This window comes from Camelina sativa, chromosome 1 (genome assembly GCF_030686135.1).
Source record: "Camelina sativa cultivar CO46 ecotype springtype chromosome 1, ASM3068613v1".
Classification (NCBI taxonomy): domain Eukaryota; kingdom Viridiplantae; phylum Streptophyta; class Magnoliopsida; order Brassicales; family Brassicaceae; genus Camelina; species Camelina sativa.
The window spans coordinates 11,668,974-11,687,269 of record NC_141880.1 but is presented as its reverse complement, the minus strand read 5'-3'; the positions used below and the strand labels follow the sequence as shown (position 1 = coordinate 11,687,269).

General features: G+C 33.4%; 2 pseudogenes; both read left to right on the top strand.

Moving 5' to 3' along the window:
* The first annotated feature begins 2,598 nt into the window (after window positions 1–2,598).
* On the top strand, window positions 2,599–3,152 carry LOC109125659 (CLAVATA3/ESR (CLE)-related protein 19 pseudogene; annotated as a pseudogene).
* A 4,383-nt stretch (window positions 3,153–7,535) lies between these two features.
* LOC147949799 (uncharacterized) lies at window positions 7,536–9,881 on the top strand (annotated as a pseudogene).
* Window positions 9,882–18,296: the final 8,415 nt, after the last annotated feature.

The window sequence follows — 18,296 nt, the reverse complement described above, 5'->3', positions numbered from 1 at the left end:
TCTCCCATGAGGTGTGCCCTCAAACCAAATGAACTTATATATATGAACTTTTAACATCATTGTTTGCAGTATTTTCCATCTAAATTTTTATATTGAATCCCTAAAAATATATAGCCGGCAGAGTTCTTTGGAGACTAAACCGTAAGGGAGATGCATACAAAGATACCGAAACAAAGAGAACTAATACTTGAGGATCAGAAACCAAAACCCGAACACAAGAAAGATCAACAACCAACTTAAATTTAAAACCTGGCCAAATAACTAGGAACTATAAGCAATCTACATTTCTGGAGACCCTTGGATAGAGTCATACAGACAAATCAAGGCAGCCAACACACGCGACGCGACCATACGTTAAAGGAATCTTCCTCTACGGATGAAAGATGAGCTCAAATTCTGAAAACTCAGGCTTCCTAACACATAAATAAAATAATACAAATTGAGCCACCAACAATTTTTTAATAATAAAACAAGATAAACCTAGGGTTCATATCACTTTTGCAGTTATGGCATGTTGTTTTTTTAAATATTAGCAAAGTAGTGGTCTAGGAATTGGATGATACCATTATAAAATCACAACTTATTAGTACTAGAAAAGAACTTTAAATTTGTAAAATTTCACATTTGCCACATGCTACGAAATGCTCTAATCAATATATACGTACACATGCAAAATGAAAACACATCATTTAATGGTTGCACAAAATCTATCAGTAGTTAATGTTTACTCATGCCTAACTGTATTTTTCAGCTTTTGGTAGTATAGCCCCTTAGTCTAAGTCTACGTAGAATTTGTTTCGTTAAAATTAACTCTTGTCTTTTATCTTCTTGCTTGCATGTGCCTTCATCCACACTAGCTTGCCAGTTCTTCAGAAATAATCTTTTTGTTTTTTGTTTTACCATAAACTTCAGAAATTGCGTAGTTTTCAAAATTATATATGTATGATATGTTTCATGAAATAAAATTACAAGCAAATATTTGAAGTATCTTATTTATGGGAATAAAAACTCTGCCGTAATTGATTTACATGTTGTTGTACTGGACAAGATATCTAAACCTAGGTTTCACCAATAACGACTTTCGAATTTAGAGGAACCATTGTTTTGTGTGTATTAGATACAGTATATGGAAACCAATGTTAAAAAAATTATCCAAATTAAATTTTCATTCAACATGTGTTTTTAAATTTAAAAACAAATAACCTTATATTTCGAAACCGAGTTACATATGATTTCATAATCCATCATTTGACTAAGCTTTTAACAAATGTGCCATTTTTTAAATATATAATATCGATCCCATCAAGAAATATTTGAAATTTGTTGTTACTTTCAAAGATGATAGCATTAAATAAAAGTCCACTTCACTACTGATAAAACAAGAAACCGTTCCATATCGGAATGTGTTAAATATATATATATATATATATTATAATGTTATTAGTCTCTTGTTTTTTTTTCAATTTCTCTACATCAAACGAATGATCGTTCTGTTCAGAGACTTAATTCAGATATTTGGTATACTTACGCTTTTGTATCGTACAAATTCGAAAGTTAGGGTTACACAAATATTCTAGATAGTTACTATATTAATATACATGGACAAGATAGTTTAGAGTTTTCTTTCAACATGTCTGCATTTAAACTCTCATGTGGTTTGTTTAACTTTGTTCGATAAGCAAGTGATATATATACAGTATATATATATATATATATATTTATTTATTTATTGACTGCTAAATTTTATTGTTTCGATGATACCCTAAAAATAAACATGTGGTATTTATTGACTGCTAAGTTTCACAAATACTATATTGGAAAGTCGATAATTTGAAAGAAATAGGGATGGTGTGAAGTTGAAAAGAGAAGTTAATGCGTTCGATGGAAATTGAAAGTGGCTAGTAGGAGAGGAAGCAAATAAGCATGGGTTCCATTTTCACCTTTTCACTTGCTTTATAATTCTCACTTCTGAAATAATTACACTTTCCATGTGCTTTGCTTCAAAGGTTTCTCACTTTTCTCCGATTCTTCTTTACCTAATAAAACACATACTAAGCTTTAATTATACTTATTAATTTGCATGATGCATGTCCTGAAAAAAGTAACAATTTTTCTTTTGAAAATGTTAAAATTCGCCCCTAATTTACAAATATTGCACGGATGAGAAATGTATGTATAAAATGAAGAGAGACCAGTAGTGAATCGACGTCCGTAGTGAATCGTAAATGTTTAGACCTCATCAATGGAAGCAGAATGTTTAGGTTTTATTCATTAGAGAAAAAAAAAAACTATTTATTGTGATCAATTATAACTTGTCGGCTTTATAACTGTTACCATAAATGTTTCCACAGGCTCACTTAATGCGGCTGAGACTTATGAATCTTCAAATCAAAGACATAAGTAAAAGAAAAACTTTTTACCTATATAGCGAACCGAGAAAAAAAAGAAACATGCATGATTTCCACATAATTACCTAATTATTTACTATAAGTTAAAATCTGGTTTTATTTAGTTACATGTTTCATTTTTTATATATATACACCGTAGCTTGTATATAAATATATTCACTCTAATTCTCTTTGCCCTTTTATCAAACGTCGCTATTTATAACAATCTAACTTTTGCTTCCCTTCATTCCCATTATATCCCCATCAGACAAACAAAAACGACCAAAACTAGAAAATGAAGATGAAAGGTCTCATGATATTGGCTTCTTCTCTCCTTATTCTTGTCTTCATTCATCACTCAGAATCAGCTTCAATGCGGAGTTTACTGATGAAGAATGGATCATATGAAGAAGAAGAAGAACAAGTTCTAAAGTATGACTCCATGAGAACAACCACTAACTCTTCGGCTTTGGACTCATTACGAGTAATTCCCACGGGTCCAAATCCACTTCACAATAGGTAACTTTGATAACTGAAGAACAAGATATGCTATGTTTTTCTATCTTCTTGTGTATTGTAATGTGAAATATATATAAGGATATTACCTAATTAAGTTTGATTAATTACTTGCTATTCTTAGTTTGCCTTTCCACGCTTCTTTGTTTGATACTTGTTTTTTAAAAGTGATTTAAGGATACCATATGAAAACCATTGTACTGGAGAACAAGTTTGGCTAATTAATGTAAACTACATATAATTTAGAAATCCAGATGGATATATATTCTTACATTTCACTTCGTTGGAGCGAAGTGGAAGTTGATTGTTCCACTTGTTCCGTTCTCTTACATTTTCGTATATCGATTGTAAAATATTACATGGTTGATGTAATGATGTTTGGTTCCGATCATATGAGATCATTTAAAGTCAATACATGTGTATATTAATATATATATATACAAGGTTGTAAAATACAACAAATTATACAGATAATTAGGAGGAGGTTGACATTTAATTTGTACTGTGCATAGACTATTGGACTTTTTGGGGCAGAAGTTTCTGAAAATGCAATTAAATCCACTTATGTCAGAAGAAACTCACTTTATAGTTAATACTTAATGTCTGTCTATTTTTTTTCCAAAAAAAAAAAAAACTAACTAACTAATATATTGTTTTACCCAGATGGATATATTAATTCTTCACTTTCTGGTATGATTAGTTATGAGATGGATGAAAATTATTTTTGATTTTACCGTATCGAACTCAAGTCTTACCAAAAGAACCAAGACCCCAGCTGAATGTTAATTAATTATGGTTTTTCAGTTTTACTTATTCCACATACTACTAAGTACTAACAAACCATATAACTGATATTGGATACCTTTTATCAAACCTAATATTAGCTAACTAAACTCAAATCTTAAACCATAGTAATATTAAATTAACTCAAGGCCTACAAACAAAAAATAATCACTTTCAGTTTGATTTTTGTATTTCTTTTTTTTCTAAAAGGCAAGAAAATCCAGAAACTGACACTATACTAGAGTACGACGTTTTCTAACCAAACCGGAAACCAAATCACTTTTATTCATTCCTTCATCTATCAGTTTCTTGACCTCTCTACAACGACTTGGTCATGTTTGCGGGTAACTGTTTTCGATCCTATTTGGCTTGGCTGAACCTAGGATCCAAGATGAGATTGTGAGTATTGATGTTGGGGTAGATTCTCACTTCTCAACATGTGTTCGTGTGTCCAAGAGAATCAATCAGTGCGGTGAGCTAGTAAATGAAGGCACTCGGGCACGTTTCTCTGGAATAAATTCAATACGCAACTTTAGTTTCTTCTTTGCTTTAATTTGTCGGGCCTAATTATCGCTTCGTGTGTTTCATCGGATGAGGAGATGGTGCACCTTGGGCATGCATATGGCATTATTCTTGGAACGTATAATACTACGTATTATTTGCAGAGATTGTATTGCATGTGTTCTCCTTTATTTGTTTAAGAAAGGCAAGTTAGTTGGATTAATCTTATATCCGTCTTAATACCTCGAAATATCTAGAATTAACATAGAGATTTCTTTCTTATCAAAAAAAAAAAAAAAAAACAGAGATTTCAAATAGGAGTAAGTAATTGTTAGAGCATTCCCATCCCACATACTGTGGGGATGAGTGTCAAAAAATAATAATAATATAAAATTAAAAGAAGGAAAGAGAAGCTTTAATTTTGAGATGGAGTGTCTCTGCAGAGATACAGATGAAAGAAAAAATGGCCAGCTGGTGTATTCTTATTGGTGCTGAATAATAAATTAAATTAAGTTATAAAAATAATATATATCTATATAAAAAAAAACTTTGAGACATCCAAAACAAGTATGACCAATAATAGTGCTCTTAGAGTCCCTACGACTCTATCTCTATATGAAAGGCGTGTTACCTAGCCTGAGTCTTAAATGAGGAATTTAGAGGTTATTTCCGTGGGCGAACTTGACTTCTTGAGGCTATATGACCACTATTTTAGGAAGTGCATGTTTTCATATCGGGCAAAGTGTTGGAGGTAGATTCATTCCACGCACAATTAATAAAAAGAGATATTTAAAAAAAAAAAAACTGAATGAATATAGAATATGCTTTCTTATTGATTTCACAAAGACAATACAATCAAATATTTATATACATACGAGAGACAGCTAAACCTAACGTGTCTATTAACTGCATAGTACATATACAAGTCAATAATATAACATATGTCCTAATAGAATTTACATAAAGCCCAACATGGTATATATATTCAATATTTTGAAGGGTGAGTTAGTGTAATAACCAAAATTGATAATATAGTACATTAATTCAATAAATTAAGTATATGACGTAAGGGGTAGGAAAAATGACCAATGGGGGAGGGTGTTGATGGTTTGGAGGTGGTGGTGGAGGGTGGTGGCTGGAGGTTCGCCGGTGGTGGTTTCCAACGAATGTTGTCGGAGGTGTTTTCCGACAGTAGTCGCCAGAGGTGGTGGTCGGTGGTGGTAGTGGCCGGAGGTGGTGGCCGGCGATGGTGGCTAGAGGTGGTGAACGGCGGTGATCGCCGAAAATGGTGGCCGGTGGTAGTGGCCAGCGATGGGGTTGGAAGTGGTGGTTGAGGGTGATAAAGAGAGGGTTAATACTGTAATTGTTATAGAAAATACACACTATATCATCTTTACATTAGGCATGATCAAAATCAAACCGTAACCGCATTTTGGATCATAACCGGACCGTATCTGAACCGTAACCAGACCGTAACCGTATAAAATGGTTAAAAACCATAACTGTTAACCCTAAATATGTGGTGAAATTATATTAACCATAACCGTTAATTAACCGTAACCGTATCAAAACCATTGGTTAACCGCATAGTTAAACCGTAATTTGTTAACCGTAACCGTTTGAAAAATGTAATAAAATATACTAATAATTATTTATTTAATCTGAATTATATGATATATAGAAATATGAGTACGCTAAAAAACATATTAATTATAAATAAATAATTTCAATTATATTATATCATCAAATAATATTAACCGTATGATATTATCAAATAACTATAATCGTATATAACCGTAACCGCTTTAACCAAAACCGTATTTAACCGTAACCGTTTATTAAACGGTTATGATTAAGGTTAAACAAAAATTTTAACTGTAACCGGTGGTTGATAAACCGTAACCATGGTCATGGCTACTTTACATGATTAAAATAGCTACTGAGTTAATTATAAAAATTTTTGAGTTATAGAGTGCAATTGCAAGTTTCATTGAACGTGCAATCATTTTTGTAAAATAAGGCATAAGTAATTTCGTTGCTCCTTCGTAATTTTGATGTAGAATCTATCAAGTATCTTTTATAGGTAGCGTTATTTATTAAGTATCTTTTATGGAAAACCATTCTTCAGTTGTCATTTATTGCTGTGGTCGTATTTATTGACTGTAGAGTGTCAATTCTCTGATTCTTAACAATTTGAAGTTCAAACCAAGAAAAAGAAACATCTGATAATAAAAATCACTTTTTTTGCTGTCGACAATAGTTGGGCCTCTATCCCACTTATCCACTTATCATAAAGAAAATTACAAATTTGTTGGGCCGCCATCAGTATGAATTGAATTAAATAACAACGATTTAGTTACATTTTCATTGTCCTTTCTATCTTGATATATTCGAATGTCTCTCTTAGACGCTTACTAATTATCATGTTATTCTATCATGGTCACGTATTACTCTTTCACTTAAACAAAGAGCTACGGAACTTTACTCTACATCATTTCTAACATTTTACGGTAACATCAACTGTACTATAAAGTGTGGGGTAGAATAACAAAAAAAACAAAAAAGAGAATCCACCAAAAAGAGATTGTGGTCAAATACAAAATCGCAAGAGAATCCAAAGATAGAAAAGAAGATGGTCGTTCTCATGATGTTGCTTATTATATACAGAGAGAAACATTTAATAAGATTCGTAACCTTTGACATTTTTACATGGCTGGTCAAAGTCCTTGCGTGCATGTTCTACCACTTGCTCTTGCCACTACAAGAAAACACGGATTTTCTGACTATGATCGGCGACTATATTCGTAGTCGTTAAATTTAGCAACTACATACCCACTAATTCGTGACTGCTTTATGACTATTCTCAAATAGTTACTATTTAGTCGCTAATTTGCGACTAAATAATTTAGTCGCTACATTAGTCGCTAAATGGTGACAAAAAACGATGAAATGAGAATATTTGTTAATTTGGCGACTATTTTGCGACTATTTCGGCGTGTCGCAAATTGCTGTCGCAAAATAGTCGCTAAATTAGCGACTAAATGATAGTTGCTTGAGTAGTAGGAAATTTGGCGACTATTTTGCGACATTTCCGGCGGGTCGCAAAATTTAGTCGCTAAATAGTCGCTTAACACGTGTATATAAACACGTTTTTAGCATTCGAAGTAGGTGTACTTGTATTTGGTGACTACGTAGTATAGTCATTTTTTAGTCGCTAAATATGTCTATATAAACTGAGCTCACCAATCGTTTTTCTCACTCACAGAAACACAAAGCAACACAAAAAAAAAGAGATCATATATAGAGATTTGCAAAGACTCGTTTTTGCAAATATAGAGATTTATAATAATGTCAGGAAGTTACAATTATAGTAATTTCCGAGAGTGGATGTACAAGAGGATCGATGAGGTGACGGGAAATTTTACAGAAGAGTTCAGAGCCGAGATGGAGCAGTTCATGCAATTTGCAAATAGCCAGCCTTTTCCACAAGAAAACGGGGGTAAGTTTTTTTGCCCTTGTAGTAGGTGCAAAAACGGGAAGCGTTTTCTAGGGACTAGAATTTGGAATCATCTTTTTAGTTATGGGTTTATGCCAGATTATTATGTTTGGTATAAGCATGGGGAAGAAATTAATATGGATATAGGAACGAGTACTGTTGATCCGACATTTATTAGTGGGAGTGAGGAAGTGGGTAATGTAGTAGAAGGTAGATATGTGGATATGGTGAATGATGCATTTACTTCTAATATGGGTTATGATGATAACTATCAATGGGATGAGGGTTATCAGAGTGTAGAAGAACCAGTACTTAACCATTCAAAAAAATTCTATGACTTGTTAGAAAGTGCAAAAAATCCAATATATGATGGTTGTCATGAAAGTCAGTCATAATTATCTTTAGCTGCTAGAGTTATTCAAAATAAGGCAGATTATAATATGAGTGAAAAGTTAGTGGATTCAGTATGTGAAATGTTGAGAGATTATTTACCAGAGGGAAACCAGGCTACGGGTTCTCATTACGAGACAGAGAAATTGATGCGCAATTTAGGACTCCCATATCATACAATTGATGTTTGTATAAACAATTGTATGTTCTTCTGGAAAGATGCCAAAAAGGAAGAAAAATGTTTGCTTTGTGATGCACCAAGATGGAAGCCTAAGAATGACCGACGCAGAACCAAAGTACCATATAGTCGTATGTGGTACTTACCTATTGGTGATAGACTGAAGAGAATGTATCAGAGTCACAAGACTGCAGCAGCAATGCGATGGCATGCCGAGCACCACGCAAAGGTGGGAGAAATGAGTCATCCGTCTGATGCAGTGGAGTGGAGGTATTTTCAAGAACAAAATCCTCAATTTGCTGAAGAACCACGTAACATGTACTTGGTATTGTGTACTGATGGGTTCAATCCATTTGGGATGTCTCATCCCCATTCATTATGGCCAGTGATATTGACGCCATATAATTTACCCCCTCGTATGTGCATGGATGATGAGTACTTGTTTCTTACAATTCTGAATTCTGGTCCAAACCATCCGCGAGCTAGTCTTGATGTCTTTCTCCAACCTCTTATTGATGAGTTAAAAGAGTTGTGGTCTACCGGAGTCGATGCATACGATGTGTCCTTGGGCCAAAATTTCAACCTAAAAGCAGTGCTGATGTGGACGATAAGCGACTTTCCTGCGTATGGCATGTTATCTGGATGGACAACACATGGTAAATTGTCTTGTCCAATTTGCATGGACGATATAAAGTCTTTTTATCTACCGAATGGAAGGAAGATATGTTGGTTTGATTGTCATCGGAGATTTCTTCCTCCTGATCATCCTCTGAGGAGGAATAAAAAAGACTTCTTGAAGGGAAATGACACTACAAGAGAGTATCCACCAGAGTCCTTGACCGGTGAGCAAGTTTATTCTGAGCGGTTGAATTGTGTAAATCCTCCAAGAACCAAGGACGTCGGTGGAAATGGTCATGAAAGGAAGATGCATGGATATGGAAAGGACCATAACTGGCACAAAGAAAGCATTTTATGGTCGCTACCGTACTGGAAGGACCTTAATCTCCGACATAATATTGATGTGATGCATACAGAGAAGAATTTTTTGGACAACATCATGTACACTCTTATGCGTGTGAAAGGTAAATCAAAAGATTCCGTCATGTCAAGGTTGGATATAGCAAAGTTCTGTTCTCGGCCACGCTTACATCTTGATAGTAGGGGTAAAGCACCTTTCCCGCCCTATACATTGACAGACGAAGCCAGAACAAGCTTATTGAAATGTGTGAAATACTCGGTGAAATTCCCAGATGGCTATTCAGCAGACTTAGCTAGTTGTGTTGATATGGAAAATGGAAAGTTTTCAGGTATGAAGAGCCATGACTGCCATGTTTTCATGGAGCGGTTACTTCCATTTATCTTTGCAGAACTCATTGACCGGAATGTCCACCTTGCGTTATCAGGTATATTAATTAATTATTTAAAGTTCTATATATATATATATATATGAAGTGAGTAATTGTGATGAAGTTTGAATAAATATAATATTGTAGGGGTTGGAGCATTTTTCCGGGACTTATGCTCGAGAACTTTGCAAACAAGTCGACTTCAAATTCAAAAACAGAACATTGTTTTAATCCTCTGCAATTTGGAAAAGATATTTCCACCATCCTTTTTTGATGTGATGTAACTTTTCAATGTTGATTGCAAAACTGCATCTCAAGCCTCACAGGTTTGTTATATTCCGTACCCATACGTAAAGAAACCAAAGCATTTATGGCTCAATGTTCTAAAAGTGAATCCGAGGGGAAACATTGATGGAGAACCAAGTCTTTTGCAAACAGAAAATGATGATAATGTATTGATGACCACAATTGAAGATGTCATAGTAGACAATTTGGAAAGGAGAGAACCAATAAACATTGACTACGATGTTGCAGACGCGGAACCTGAAGATGAATTTATGTGTAATTTATCGTCTTCGGAAGATGATGAAGAAGACGACGAAGAACCCAGAAGTCACTTTTGGTGCTTTAAGATATGTAAAATAAATTATGTATTTTAATAAAATCTAATGGTTCTATTTACTTTTTAATAAACATTTGGAAGACCTTGTTAATTTCTTTAAGATTATTGTTTTATACAATCTATATAACATTTTATGTGTTTAAAAATATATATATATATATATATATATATATATATATATAACATTGGGATTACTCGAACCCAGGTCTGATAATTACAATCAGAGTACATTAACCATCTGAACCAATTTCTCTTTTGTGTATATTAACAAAACGTATCGGTTATATTGTGTAACACTCCTCTTATATTTTGGGCAAAAGAAATTTGGGCCAAAATATTTCGATCCGATCAATTAACAAAACACTCGATCCATTAAGAAAACAAAACCTAAATCAATTCTTTCGCTTCCATTAACCCAAATCAATCCTAAATATTTCGATCTCTCCTTCTTTCTCACTTCCGCATCTCCTTCGCTTCCATTAACCCTAATCAATTCGATCTCTCCTTCTTCCTCAATCTAAACCCTAACCTAAACCTAAAACACTCGATCTGTCCTTCTTCCTCACTTCCTCATCTCCTTCTTCCATTAACCCTAAATCTTTCTTCTACAATCTTCTACAATCAATCCTCATCTCACTTCCTCATCTCAATCTCACTTCCTCAGCTCATGTCGAATCATGCGGTTAAGAAAACAAAAAGGAGAAAGGTTGGGTGCAACCTTTCTCAGAGAGTTTCCGCATCTAATCTCACCAACTCTCAGAGAGCCGCACCATCTAACCCATCCGCAGGCGTTCATCTCACCAACTCTCAGAGAGCCGGACCGTCTAACCCATCTGCAGCCGTTAATCGAGCCAACCCGCTACCACAGTACAATTTCACCCCGACTGCTCGAATTCCTCAGTCGTTCATGCCGTCGGAGGAAGAACGATTTATGCCCCAACAAGTACGACCACCGCATTTCCGGAACTTCCCACTGCCACAGACCCTTTTCCAGAGCTCCGGCAATCGAGTTCCTGATCCGCTTGTTCCGTCGCCTGAGGTTCAGAACTATCCACCGAATCCACCGGAGGATCATACGCTGTCTCCACCACATCAGTCCCATGGAAGTCAACCATCTTCGCAAGGCAACAACTACGAGCCTCAACTCCAGGATGACACGATGCAATCTCTAACCGCCCTCCTCACGATGCCTGGCTGTGAGACATTTACGACAGTTCTATCTCCTAAACCACTGAAGAACACGACTTGGTATGTTTCGCTTCCTGTTAATTGTGTGGAATTTGATGGTTTGTTTAAAACAAAATTTGTGTTCCACTTGGTATTTTATGGTTTGTGAATTGTGTGGAATTTGATGGTTTGATTAAAACACGACTTGTTTGTTTGATTCAGAGTTTCTATTTGACTCGTTTAATTAAGACAAAGCTCTAGTTCTCATAGTGTAGTTTGTCCGATACTAAGTATGTTTTGCTTTCTAATATGACAAACAATTAGAATTCGATTATCTAAGATAGTTTGTTCGATACTTGGTATGTTTTGTTTTCTAATATGAAAAACAATGAGCATTCGATTATCTGAGTTAGTTTGTTTGATACTTGGTATGTTTTGCTTTCTAATATGAAAACAATTAGCATTCGATTATCTGAGTTAGTTTGTTTGATACTTGGTATGTTTTGCTTTCTAATATGACAAACAATTAGCATTCGATTATCTAAGTTAGTTAAGAACTTTGATTGTCTGAGCTTTCTAACTGATCAAACTAACTACAATTTGTTTACATGTGTGTGTGGAGGTTTGATCGGGACAAAAAAGGCCAACTTGTTCGGAAGATTACCAAGATTTTTACAAACAAATTCGATGGTCCATATTATACTTGGTCTTGTGTGCCTCCCGATAGAAAAGACAGATACTTCATGGAGTTTGCGGTAAGAATAGTACAATGTAACCCGTTTTATACTTTTGTTTATTGCTTGTTTTCACTGACATAATTCCTTCTCTCTTTGTTATGTAGAAAACTCACACCTGGGATCCATTGATAACAGGGACCATCTGTAACCGCCGGATGAAGGGCATGGTTAGTGATGCAAGGACGGCTCGAATAAAACCTTCATGGATGGAAGGTGACCTCTGGAAAGTGATGGTTGCTAATTGGGATACTGAAGAACAACAGCAAAGGAGTTCCACCTATTCCAAGTGTCGTATGTCTGACCGTAATGGTCTCGGTCCTCACATCCACTTATCAGGCCCTAAGTCATATAGGAAAATCCAAGATGATCTGGTACTAAATCATTTCTATTTTGTTAGTTACATTTATCAACATTCATATTTTATCTATTACTAACAATTCTTTAATTTCTAACATTGCAGGAAGAGGAGTTGGGAAGAGAGGTCAGTATGGGTGAAGTTTTTTTCAAAACACATACAAAGCCGGATGGTTCTTATGTTGATGGAAAGGCAGAGAAAATCCATCAAGCTTATCGACAGAAGTTGCAAGAGAAGATGGCTGAGCTAGAGGCAGATTCAACTCTTTCAGATGGTACTTCACACCGTCGGGAGCGCACCACCAATGAATGTACTGCCATCTTTCTTGAGGTAAAGTAGCATTTCTACTCGATCATGCATTTGTTTTGCTCTTTACCTCTTTACTTATTGTTTTCTTTTTCTAAAAATAGTGCACTGAGAGGTATTCACGTGGAACTCCTTATGGTGTTGGAAGTCTCAAAGATACTCTTGGCAAGGGCAAGGGCAATCAACCATCACAAACGGAATCCTTTCTCACATTGCAAGAGCAACTGAAGGAAGCCCAACGCCAGAATGAAGTTCAGGCTGAAATCCAGGTGACTCTCAACGCTGAAGCTGCTGCTCGAGAAAAAAAGATTGTTCTCCTTGTGGCTGAGCAAAAGCAAGAGTTGACGATGATGGCAAAGTTTATGCGCCACACTAATCCAGCATACATGGAGTTTATAGCCTCTCAATCAGCTGAGGAGGACAATCTTCCATCATCAACTCCATCATCAACTCCACAACCTTGCATTTTGTTTCTCAACTCATGAACTAAGTTCTTGTATTCAGTTTGTATGTGTTATAAACTTTTTCGTTCTATGCTTTTGGTTTGATCTCTATTTTGAACTTGTGTATGTTAAGGTTTTAATACAATTATGATTATGTTTTTGGAAGGTGTTTTCATTAGATTTTTCATTTACTAATTCAGTATTAAAATCAGGATTAAAATCAGGATTACAAAACAATAAAAACCAGTAAATTTTATTATTTTCTAAAACAAAGTAGTCGCTATATAGTCGTCATTTAGTCTGCAAATTGTCGTTAAATAGAGGGTAAATAGTCGCAGAATAAAACGACTAATTTCAGACTAAAGTATTGCAAGTTTTATTCATGTAAATACGTCGTAACTTTATCGCAGATTAGTCGCTAAATTTAGCAATTAATACACGACTAAGGCTGATATAATCGTTAAATTGTCGGCAAATTGTCGCCATATTTGGTTACTAAGTGACGACAATGCAACGACAAAATAATGACAACGTTATATCGTTATTAAATAGTCGTTATTTAGCGACTATTTAACGACTATACGAATTAGCGACAAAATTTTACCTACAACAGTAATTAGTCGCTAAATAGTTGTATATGTTCATTTAATGATTATTTAGCGACTATTTACACAGTCGCCGTTGACCTATTTTCTTGTAGTGTACCTCTATTTAATAGAACAAAATCGGTACTTCTTATCTAACCGACGTAATACTAAAAAAGTACGATCTTCTTCTTTTTTTTTTGTGACAATATATATATCTCTCTTCAAAAGATTTGCTTCTGGTGGGTCGTGATATTATACCATTGTTCCTATTATCTAGACGAGTGTCAATTCCGTTCCTCTTTCCAAAATGATTATGGAGACAATCACCTGATATATACACTTTGTTTCCATCACTACTTTATATGAAAGATTAAATCAATAATCTCTTAGCCTGATTGTCTATATAAACCGATTTCACTTACACTTTCTCCAAATTCAAAGCTATGAATAACACAATATCAAACAAAACAAAATCACAATACTTCACAAAGTTATAACCTCGTGCTTTTTACATTTTATCGTAACAGCAACCAACAGATAATAAAATCCGGTTGGAAAGAGCTCTTAATTAAGCCATGAATGAAAGCTTTCGGTTGATAAAGTTTTTCCTCCCACATTACGTAATTCACAAAGAAAACATGAAAATTGATTAACACAACCAAAAAATAGTAAGGCATCAAATTATTTATAAACGCGTCTTAATTTCCTCGTTTTAGGTTCCTATGGTGCCTTTTAATTCCTTAATGCTTGCTTGCTCCATCATAAAGTGTGTATACAAAGTCTAATAATGGAAAACGCAAAATGCGTTTCTTCTAGTTCGTTGTATTAGTAGACATTCATCTTTACATCGACAACTCAATTAGAAGTATTCACCTACCTATAGCTATACTATGTATATAATACCATAAGAAAGTCAAGTGACTTCTCAAGTCATGGACGGTTAAGAATATGCAATACAATTTGTGTGAATTTAGCATCATCATCACACTTGACGAGCCACCTCCATTTCTACCCTAATATTTTGTATTATTCTTTATTTTCTATTGTACTAGATCCTTGTCCACGCATCAATGTATTTTAGTTATTCATATATTTTTATTAATTTGTGATTATGGTATATATATATATATATATATACATAATTAACTGGTAAAAAATAGGTATAAAACTTTGAAAGATTTTATATCATAAAACTAAAAATATATTACATATAATTAATATTTTTCAACTAATTTTACCGATAAGATTTTATATTTACGTAATATCTTATATATATTTTTAATATAAAAAAGTAAATTAAAAAATAATTAAGCAAAACATATGTAAAATATAAACAAAATTTAAGTAAACTAATTTCACGTAATAACAGTTTTTTATCGTCACGTTACCATTTTGTTAGTTCATTGAAAAAAAATTAATATAAATTTTAACATAAAGTTGGCAAGTTTCATGTAGTTTTTCATCTTCCTTTCAAACATCTAATACATTATATAGTACTCTAATAATATAAATAGAATAAATTAAGAAATATGAAAATATAAATAATGTATTAAAAAAATATGAAAACAAATTCATATTTACTACTGTATAACTATTCACTATGTCATTAAAATAGATATTTAATGAGTTTTTAATTAATAATTTAATAAAATTAATAAACTTTATATATTAAAATTGAATATAGAATGACACGTGCTAGCTTCTCAAATCTTGGTTTTTGTTAAAACTTTACTTTAGTATATAAGATTTTTCGCATGAAATCATCTATTTTAGGGATTACTGACAAACCTTCATCCACAAAATCAATAATTAAAATTAACTTCAGAGATCATTTCAAAATCTCGCGTTGGATACTTCATGCAAGAATACAAAATAAAAAAAGCATTGATGTGATGATAATGCTAAATTCACACAAATTGTAACGCATATTCTTAACCGTCCATGACTAGAGAAGTCACTTGTCTTTCTTATGGTAGGTGAATACTTCTAACTGAGTTGTGGATGTAAAGATGAATGTCTTCTAATGTATGCCATTGGAGGAAGTGCAAACCTAACTATAATCAGTCAAGGCAATAGATATGCTGCTCCTAAAAACCGCTTCGTCAAGGAGGTTCAACTCTTCCGTGTTTTTGCTTGCTTATAAACAGAGAAAGTCTATCTTTAAGTAATTCCAAAAATTGAAACTGGACATGTGACAAAAAGAGTAGGCACAGAAGAAATGAGTGGAAGAAGTGGAACTGAAGATACAAAAATGACCTTCTAGTGAATGGAGCGTTTTTCGCACCATCAGGGGATGGAGCATCAGCAAAAAAAGCACATGCCTTAAGCTTACCAGCTAGACCAGCCTCAATGGTGGACTCAATCATTGCTACTGCAAGTGCTCTTGGTTGCCGCAGAGTAACATATCACTCTTTCAAACCATTAGTAGTTTAAGTATACAAAAAAAAAACTAACCCCTTTCACACATTTGATATCCAAAATGTTCTCATAATTTTAAAAATATTAAATTCAAATGAATTTATGGTAGACTAATATAATACAAAAAAGGATGGTATGACATTTGAGAGTCTATTATATTTGTTATCAAAATACATATATTAAAGAGTTTTACTTATGTTTTGTTTATATTTTATATATGTTTTTCTTTTTTTTTTTATTAGATTACCTTTTTCTTTTGAATAAATATGTGTAAGATGTTACCTAAATGCAAAATCTTATGGGCAAAATTAGTTGGAAAATTCTTAACTATATGTAATATGTTTCAGTTATATGATGTTAGAAAAATGGTGATATTAGATACTAAATATGTAAATCTGATGGATATATTTCAGGAATTTTAGCAACATAGAATTTGTTGTCTTCATCTAATGTTTTGGAAAATAAAATGATTATCATAATAAGATGAACAAAATTTTATTGTGGATAATAACTATATATATTCATCATTTAAAAGAACTCCAAATATCACTAATTGCTGCTATATATAAACAATCAGACCTACAATTTATATTTTTATATATTTATATCGAATTTAATGTAAATTATCAAATTATATATATATGTATCGCATGGGCAACCATCCAGTCTAGTCTGATATTAAGTTAAGACACACACTTGATTGCTTATGGATATGTTGTTTTGTTCTTCCATTTGTAAACTAGTAGATCTAGCACGGTTAAGATAGGCCCATCAGTAGCCAATTGTGTTTTGTCAGTTTAAGACTACAATATTGGACACCCACAAACTAATTCTGAACTTAGTGTCCGTTAGAATATCATAACTTAAACTCCTCTCGGAATGCATGCGAAACCAAAGTTTGATTGATTCCCTCAAAAAGTTTAATTAGTACGTGTCGTTTTCCAAAATACGAAAAACAATCATATTATCTTAAACATAATATTAATAAGTATATAATCTTTAATTAACTTGAATTTCTTTTAAAAAAATTGAGGGAGTAAGTAAGTGGTAATGTTAAAAAAGAAAAGAACATTTTGGGAAAATAAACAAAAACATGGAGAGATTCCCACAAGGAGAGACTCTCGAGGCAAAGACCCTTGAAACAAGGCAACACTTCCTATTTCTTTATTTCTAAAACTGCGCCGTTTAAGACTCTTATGGTCTTACTTTCTTTTATCGTCTTTGTTTACTTGTAATACTGGCTCATGGTGCGCTAATTATTTATGCACTTTGCCTACTTTGTTTCGGCTTTTTGAAAGTACATAATGATAGAGAAAAATATTTCAATGTCCTTCATGTGCCGGTAACTAAAACATAATTTATCTCTCGATCTCGATGCTAAAGGATCATAGTTCACATTTTGCATACACACTTATTTACCTTGTGCCATTTTTGTTTGGAAAATATGACATAGAAATAAACTAGTCGTTGGTAATAAGGAGAAAAAGAGTAGAATAAGGGATTAAAGTAAACTAAGGGAGTTAAAAAAAGAGAGATCAAAGTAAACTAAAGGTAATGATAATTAGAGTGGAGAATTAGGGTAGGTGAGAATGAGTGAGGCTCGTTGTGGTCACGTGAGGCATCCTCAAAATCAGGGATTGTTGTTTTGTCCTCTACACTCCCTATACCTAAACCCATCCATCCTTCGCTTTGTTTTTTTCTCCTTTCTTTATTAATCCACAAGTCTTATTACTAAAAGCTTTAGAATTTGTTTTAACAAAAAAAAAAAGCTTTAGAATTTGCTTAACCTATCTCTTAGTGTGATTTTTATATATACTAACTAATAGAGCACTATTTTATTTATAATTTTGTAATGTTATTTTAGTAAGTTTTCTATCATAACTATCTTCCTTTTTGCATACTTTTTTGGTCTATTGTTTTATATTTAATTAGAAGCTTTTAAAATTGCTACTAGTTTTTATTTTAAATATAGAAATATAGAAATTTGACTACAAGTCAAGCTAAATCTTAAAATATGAATAGAGAGAACGAGGTGACTGAAATTCGGAGTAGAAACAAAATTAA